General features: G+C 38.9%; 1 long non-coding RNA gene across 3 annotated transcripts in view; it reads left to right on the top strand.

Moving 5' to 3' along the window:
• LOC148740953 (uncharacterized) overlaps positions 1-1,528 on the top strand; it is a 4,735-nt gene extending 3,207 nt beyond the window's left edge. The window contains exons 3-4 of one of the 3 annotated variants that reach the window (XR_015999245.1): positions 1-530; positions 851-1,528. The exon at positions 1-530 is cut by the window's left edge and continues 47 nt beyond it. This is a non-coding gene — a long non-coding RNA (uncharacterized LOC148740953). The other 2 variants (XR_015999244.1, XR_015999242.1) reach the window with 2 other exon arrangements.
• The last annotated feature ends 6,983 nt before the right edge of the window (positions 1,529-8,511 follow it).

Genomic DNA, 8,511 nt, shown 5'->3' with positions numbered 1-8,511 from the left:
CCTTTGGAGCCCTCAAAAGATGAATCTGGAATAGAGGTACATGTGGGTTCTGGTGTGTGTGGGTGCTGCAATGAGATGTTTTACAGGGGGCAATCCCATTGCAGCTAAAACATTTTATCCTACTACAGTAGAGGAACTCAAATAGAAGGCAAGAGTCATGTCAAAGTTCCAACATGCAAATTGTCCTCTTCTTGTTTGGTCATGTACTCTGTGAAAGCCTTACCTTCTAGTGTCATCCCTTTACCATGTTTTGGACAAGCCTTTTACAATGTCTTTGTCACTGGAGAGCAGAAGGTTGAACCTTTGGCTGGTTATTTGGCTGACCTTGATCAATCAGTTGACTCAGGCAATATCTTTATTACATAAACAAGGATTTATTTAGAGGGATATCAAAGCAGATAGTGTCATTATCTCGCACGTAAACAATGAGTATTGTGCCATATCAATCAATTTTGGCAAATGTGTAGCTTTAACAGGAGTTGGTTCCCTTGTGAAACATTTCACCCCTGAAGAACAAAAACTTTACAAAGGTAAGCATGGTCACATTGCTCCTGAAATTGTCTGTGATGCCAGTCCACCTTTGCATGCCAGTGATGTGTTCTCTTTTGGAAGAGTGATCTGTTCAGTTGGTACATACCTCCAATGCCACTTCCTTTGTGCTTTGAGGAAAAAGTGCATTCCTAATGATCTTGAGTTAAGACCACAATTAAGTGATATAATTAACGAACTAGAGGTGCAATTAAAATTTCATATGAAGTGATTAATTTAGGTGTACTAACATACAATCCTGTTGAAGCTGTTCACTGTTTCTTAGGTTCTGTTTTTTTTTTTTTTTTTTTTTTTTTTTCAGGGAGTGAGGAATCAGCTCTTTTTCCTGCCAAGACTTGTTCCCACAAGGGCACTGAAAGCTTTCTCAATGGCACATCATAGGTTGGCAGATGATGAGATGGCACATCTTGTCAGTTAGTGCTTTTGTTGTACTGCCAATGTGTATGTAAAATCGTTACCCTGTATGATTTGAAGCTTTGGATGAAGTCAACAGATTAATATGTATTTCTGTAAAATCAATACTGTCTGTCAGCTTCATAAGGAGATTTCCACAAATAACATTGTTTGTATATATTAAACGAAATTTACACTGATCCATGAAAATAAAAATTTCACAATACATATACCAAAAAAAAAGAAAGAAAGAAAGAAAAAGACCAACTACAGAGAATAACCAAAAGTTCTAACCTCATTATCGTAATGCTTGATACAGACAGTTAATTTTTGTTGCCTTTATAGGGTGCTGGAAACACAAACTATTACGTATTCATTATTATTGTTTGAATTATTTCTCTGAAATTCCCATTTATTGTGACAGTAACATGTGTAGAAAGCTTTCTCAATGGCATTTTGTAAGTTGGCAGGTGAAAAAGCGGCACATCTTGTAAATCAGTGCTTTCAAGTGACAGAAATCTTTCTTTCACCCATTCTTTAATTGCATAACAATGCTTTTGATTAATAAAGCTATTTATTCAGTTTACGTATATGAGAACGATCCTTCGCAGTAAAGCACTATTTGAGCAATAGTGAAAATCAGACCTGAAAAAAATTTCAGGCCTGTACCGGGATTCGAACCACTGACCTCTGCGATACCAGTGCAGCGCTCTACCAATTGAGCTAACAAGCCAACTGGGAGCAGGCCATCAAATTAATTCGATATAAACCCGTAGATGATAAATCAAACAACAACAAACATATGAAACATATGTGTGATTACGGTTATTAATTTGATGGCCTGCTCCCAGTTGGCTTGTTAGCTCAATTGGTAGAGCGCTGCACTGGTATCGCAGAGGTCAGTGGTTCGAATCCCGTACAGGCCTGAAATTTTTTTCAGGTCTGATTTTCACTATTGCTCAAATAGTGCTTTACTGCGAAGGATCGTTCTCATATACGTCTCATAACCGCAGTTCACACATATGTTTCATATGTTTGTTGTTGTTTTATTCAGTTTAATTGTAAATGACAGTTTCTTAGGATTTATTGTGACTTGATTTCCGGAGACATGAGCTATAGAACACATTATTTATATTGTAGACAATTTGTTTGGCCAAAGTCAAAATAATTTGTTAGTTTTGTGCAATATATGTTTGCAGTGTTTATGAAAACAATAAAATGTTATGTCTGTTGTAGGCAGAGGCCTGCCACTTTTGTTTGTTCGATTAGTTGTTTTAGTAAGGGTGGATTACATGAGCCGAGTTCACTGTTTGCTAGGGTGGCATTACATGGGCAGGCCAGCCTGACTCATGTAATCAGCCTCTACGTGGATGATTGGCAGGCCTGTGGCCTGAAATATTATTTCCCTCGGATTTCTAGCAAAGGTAAATAGATCAACCACATTTAATTCCAGTTTCATTTACATTAAATTTTATTCTGAATACAGTTGAACCTAGTTAATGGGCCACCCTCAGGGAACTGGCAAATGGCCACTAAATAAGGGTTTTTATTTCTTTTTTTGTTAGATCCCAATGCAAATTTATAGCAAATGAACAGCTTTGCTCAATAAGCAAGGTAAATGTGAAGCAAATGTCAAATTTACATCACATTTGCATGGAATTTTGTCAGGAACAAATACTTGAGTTTAGCTTCAGTTTATAGGTATTGCAAATTTAGTTCAAGCACACTTCTTTTTCAGCTTGAGGATAGTGTTTCAGAAGAAGACATTTCATTCCCAGCGGACAAAATGGATCACAGAAAGCTAATGGTATCATATATAGGATAGTGAAATAAATAAAACATTACAATCTGTGTCCCTTGCGAGGATTCGGACCTCCTGCAGTCAGCCCAGAGAAGGTGATCCCAGCTGGGAGGAGAGTTTCGTGCGCTCCTCTCAGTGCTTGTCTATTTTCGCGTCCTGAGGAATTGCCCATACTTTGTTCTTACCTTCTGGTACCTCGGCAATGATATGCCCGTATCGTTTTTAATTTTATGATTTTTTTTTATTTTCATTGATTGATACGAGCACTGAGCCGTTAAATAGCTCTCGAACCCGGAGGCTAGACAAGTCGGTTCTCGGCTGTAACCACCAGAGGACTGTGTCTGTGTACAAGCGGGGATTTACTTTTCTCCGGCACCCTTGACATTCAAAGTCAAAGGAATACAAAAAAACTAAAGCCAGGTTGGAAAGTATCTGCTTTTTAACTGAAAAACATTAAAAAATTATGGCATTTGCAGAACTGAATGGTGACTGAAGCTTCTGGAGCTTAACTTGAGAGGGGCCACAAGAACTAATTGTTTATATCATATCAGTCAAAAATCAATTATCTCAAAAAAATTGCGCATCACCTTATCAGCTGGAAGAAAAAAAAAAAAGTAAGAGCTGGGTCAATATTCGTAAGGAACATCTTCTCTATCAGCTGGGCAGAGGAAGAAATTTGTGTCGACCTTTGTGATGATTCAGACCTCAATTTATTCAACATCGCTACCAAACGTTCTTAAAGCACAGCAGAAAGACAAACTTCTGGGTGGACGCATGTGAGGATTCAAACCTCAGGCTTTTCAATCAATATTCCTGGATAGGAGAAAGATTGTAAGCCTTGCATTTAATACGGAGAAAGAAATATGCCACACGACAAAAGAAAACAAAGGCAAATAATATGAACCAGAAACATTACAAACTTGCCGCAATAGTCTACGAAGGTACTTTCTCGATAGGGCGTCCATGCCCCCACAGCCAGTAGACAACTCCGACCTCAATGGCGTCCATGCCCCCACAGCCAGTAGACAACTCCGACCTCAAAAAATCTTCAGGGATCGAGTGCGAGCAAGTTTCAATGTTAATCGTCTCAAGCAACGTTCAATAGCAGTTATGTTCTCATGTAATAATAAAAGACGTAAAGATATATGTATAAATACATACACATGACTTTTTTGGTATTCAAATTAACTAACCTAGTCAGTTTCATCTTAGGTGAAATTTCGTGAAACAAATCACGGGAATTTGAAGTCGCCACGAGAGTATCTGTTAATTTCTTTCCGTTACGTTTCCCCTTATGCCTTTCGAAAGTTGAACGTGATTCGAAGCCATTAAAGCGCGCGCATAAAACATTTCCTTTCTTATCATCGCACTCCGTGCGCTCTTTAAAGGAGATCCAAAAATGAAAACCGTCGCTTTCAATAAGATGTTTCAGCCCCAGAAAGAATTGTGAGCTCACGTTGCTGCACGTAGAACGAAATTTGCTCTTCTAGCTCATCAGTGCAAGTGTTGGCTGATTTGTGATGAATTTTCTGTTGACAGTTCAGAATACAATGAGACTCTTTAATGCATGAATTAAAGATGTCAGAACTGCTAGACTCATTTAAATCTCACCTTTAAGTCAAATTAAATGTATTTTATAGAAACGCCCTCTTTTGTGCCAAAAAAGAAACCACTTAAAGGATACTGAAAGATTTGCGCTACTAAAGTTAAACTTATGTTCAATTAAAGATTCATTAAAGGTTAGAGTTAGCTTTCGGATATTTCATTTGACAATTAAAGACCATTAAAGCCTTACTCAACGTTAAACACTGCATTAGATTTTGCCTAAAGATACTGAAATAAGAACATTCGTGCTGTGCTAGCGCTAGGGTAACCCTAGCTGCCTTGTAAATACGTCGATGAAAAGAAGAAGAAATGTGGGAGTGTTAGGGTAACCCTCCTGCCAGGGTAACCCTAGCACTAGGGTTACCCTACCTGCTTGTAGACAGGGCCGGTTTGAAAGATGAGCTTTTGTTCAAGATTTTTACGGCTTTCCGTGCTACCTAAGTGTAACGAAAGACCGCAGATTGCCATATGTTGCTTAGAATGATTATGTAAATTAAAATGTCTAGCGACTGGTCTCGACGCAGCCCCAAACAGTTTCTTTCGAAACTATCAGCCTTTATTAAATGTCATTTAGTTTTTTTCTCAGGAGAATGCGACTGGTGGGGTAAAGAAAATTTACTCGGTGGACTCGTATATTTTGATAAACGAGCTTTTGTCTGGTATGGTTATAATTTCGAAATTTTAGGTACCAGGTGTCGTTTAAACCGGTCAAAGTTAGTCTTTATTTTGTCTCCCAAAACATCGTGCAAATACACCTCTACGAAAACGGCGATAAAAATCATACCAAGGAGAACTACAGCAAAATGTTTATATGCTTTCATTTAGCAGTAATATTTTAATTATTGTGCAAAGTTTGATGGTGAATAGACTTTCTTAGCGCTGCCAATATCTTCCTAAAGTTGGATGACGATTTGACCGTTTAGGCAAGGCGAAAACGGCTTTTCTAACGAGTTTTCAAACTTTTAAATTTTCAGCCGGAAAAAAAAATCGCTGAGACTTAAAAAATACTTTTTTCGAAACTAGTTCACAGAAAGGGATGTTTTGGCAAAATGAAAAAAAAAATTCGATTTTTCACTGATTTTCGATTCTCGAAATATTCTGGCGGCTTCTCTTAAAGGGATACTCTCCACCAAATTTTAGCATTTAATTAAAATGTAGATCTTTTGCCAAAAAAAATCTACTGGAAGGAGAAAATGTTCTCTAAAACGTTTCATTCGATTAAAATCCTGGTGCTGAAAAACGTACGAGCGATAGTAATGGAGTCCGACTCTAGTGATTCGAGTTTTCCTTTTCGGATTCATCGTCGGTGATCGAGAGTGCAGACGCTCAAGGAACTGAACCATATATGTGTTTGAGCCTTACGACCGTGAGGCTAGTTCTGACTCCTCGAATGAATCAGGTGAGGCCGATCCAGTCGAGCGATTACGAAACAGACTGGTAAGGGATTTCTCTGAGTTACAATTTTCGCCTTTTGGCGAAATCTCTTCGTTTGTCACTTCACAAAGTGAAGCGATCGTTAGATTTAAGAAATGCAGCGGTGTTTGGCCTTAAAAATGTAGGACCTCAACTTGATTAGACCGGCATTTGTATTAAACACAATAAAGCTATTCTCTCACATTCGCTGCACGTGTTATGTAATCTTAACTTGCGTAATTCTTCATTATTTTACTTCTTCACCTTCTTCCTTTTGATCCGAATTTTCCTCGTCACTCTGAGCCGGGGTCGACGTAATGAACTCCTTGAGCAAAGTGCACTGTGTGCTTTTACTCTTTACTGGAACGGATGTCCGATAACCTGCCAAGTTATTTTTAGCGTACTAGTTGTTTACTTTGTTCGGGGCGGCCAAACTACTGTTACAACAGATTTGTATTTTTATGTATTTTCAATTGACTAAATTTGCCTCTAGCGTTACGACTGCTCCGAAATTGCACAGAGACATCTTTCCCTATTTTAGGAGTTTGGGTGTTGACATCTTGAGCTTGGGGTGAGAATTCTGCCCATGCCAAACCTAATTCCACACTCCAGAAACTATTGGGAATCTGAGCACGAACTTGACTCGTAGCGGTCGTCTGGGATCGTTTGGGTGGACGCGCGAAAATTCAAAATGGCGGTAGCGAGGAAAGTTTTCGCAAAACACTAAAGAAAAAAAATGGTAAAGCATGCTAATTTTTGTGTTCCTGGATGTACGAATAATTACAGAACCAAAGATGAGCTTTCGTATTACCGAATTCCAAAGGACAAAAAATTACGAAGACAGTACAAAATTCTAATTCGTAACGCAACATTAAAAATCGACGCCGATAATACACGTATTTGTGAAGATCACTTTGAGGGTGGACATAAGCGCAGCAGGCTTCATTTACCTTCGATTTTTCCATGGTCTAAGCATGTGGAAAGTCGACGTATTTTAAAGCATGTTCCTTCCGAACAAATTGTTAAAAAAAGTCCATTCTGAAGACTCTTTGCCAGAAAATGATCTCTGTCAGGCGGAGGATGTGCTGCTCACAAGTGATAGCTGTCGATAGCTGCTTCTTTGCATTGGAGGACTCGATCATGTACTTCCACATAAGATTTACTCGTGGCAAATCAGTAAGATCCTTATGTAAACCATCCTTAGGGAAAATATCAGTAACATGTGGAGGGTCTATTTCATCTATTAAACCCAGTAAGACTTTCTTTCGCGCAAGATGCACACCTCCATCCGGATCTCGTGAGGTTTTTAAATGAAGGCCTCCCTTGACATAGTCGTTATATCTAAAATAAACCGTAAAGCAAGCGATGTGTTCCTATAAATTTAAGCTGGACAGTTTTTCAAAATAACAAACCCTGACAAATGATCAATAACAAGAACATAACATCGTCTGAACAAACCTCTTGACAAGACCGGTTTTCTTGCCGCTTGTTTTCGCTCCTCTAGACAACAGCCTTCGTCTAAGCTGTGGTACAGTACACTCTTCAACGTTTTCCCGAGGAAGCTTTGCTCCGGGAATGTCTTCTTCGATAATAACAACTTTTTTGGAAAAACTGGCTTTCTCTGCCGCCATTTTGAAGTTTCGCGCGTCCACCCAAATGATCCCACAAATACCCCACGAGTCAAGTTCGTGCCCAGATTCCGCGTAGTTTCTGGAGTGGGGAATTCTTCGGTACTCTCTTTGGAAAGGGAAAGCTGTTCATTTTCTGTATTTGCATCGAGGATCTGGAACACGCACCGGGTAAATGAGTTGGGTCATAAGTTTGAAAGAGATTTTTGCTACATTTTTCATTCAATGAATACAGGTTTATATTTCTTTTACAGGCACTACATACCCTTGCAGCTTCCCGTTTTCTGTATGCTCTACGTAGTTGTTGTCGATTTGGTTTTGATAATCCCTCGCTAATGTCACGGACTTGTGAATATGAGAGTTTATTTTCGTCCTCGAGCCTTTGTTTCTTTTTTACAGACAGATTAATATAAAAATGAAGGGAACATCATTGTATTTTAGGAAGGGCTTTCATCTTTAAACCCATCGATTTCACCAGAACCGACTGTTCCTCAAAAGAATCTGCAGTGAAGTAGTGAATGCTGCACAGACGGCTAGAGTTTGTTGGGTTCTCAAAATCGGATCGTGAGTTTGTCACGGCTCTCGTCCATAACCTAACGAGAGTAGGATCTTCGGGCCATTTATGAAGGCTTACTCCATCGCTATGTGTATTGGAACATCCACCGGCCACACATCGTTGTGGTATTATTTTATTTTTGGGGCGCGTTTTTTATTTTGAAGAAATCCCGGTGCTCTTGTGAAAGAAATCTCAACGGAAGTTGAATGAGTTCTCCCTTCTACATCACTTCCGTTGGGAGGCAAAGCCCCTACGCTCGAACCACACCTTAAGAAAAGTTTCAAATTTAAACGAAAACTACAAAAGATTCACCCTTTTTTTCAAAAGGTTTGTTTTATTTAAGTTGTTATCCGTCTTTTCTAAAATAGTCATCACAAGCGAGAGTATCCCTTTAAACTGATATTTAGCTCATAGAGGACTTTTCTGTGTCAGCATGGCCTTATCTAAACACCAAGGCGCTAAAAGAAAGTTTTGCAAACACACGAAACGGTTAGGAGGTTTACATAATTCTTGGGACTTGGGCCTTGCTAATTTTTACCAAAAGCATCATTCATATAAGTACAGAA

Source organism: Stylophora pistillata, chromosome 1 (assembly GCF_964205215.1).
Source record: "Stylophora pistillata chromosome 1, jaStyPist1.2, whole genome shotgun sequence".
NCBI lineage: Eukaryota > Metazoa > Cnidaria > Anthozoa > Scleractinia > Pocilloporidae > Stylophora > Stylophora pistillata.
The sequence above is the reverse complement of the archived record's forward strand: the minus strand, read 5'-3'. Positions and strand labels throughout refer to the sequence as shown.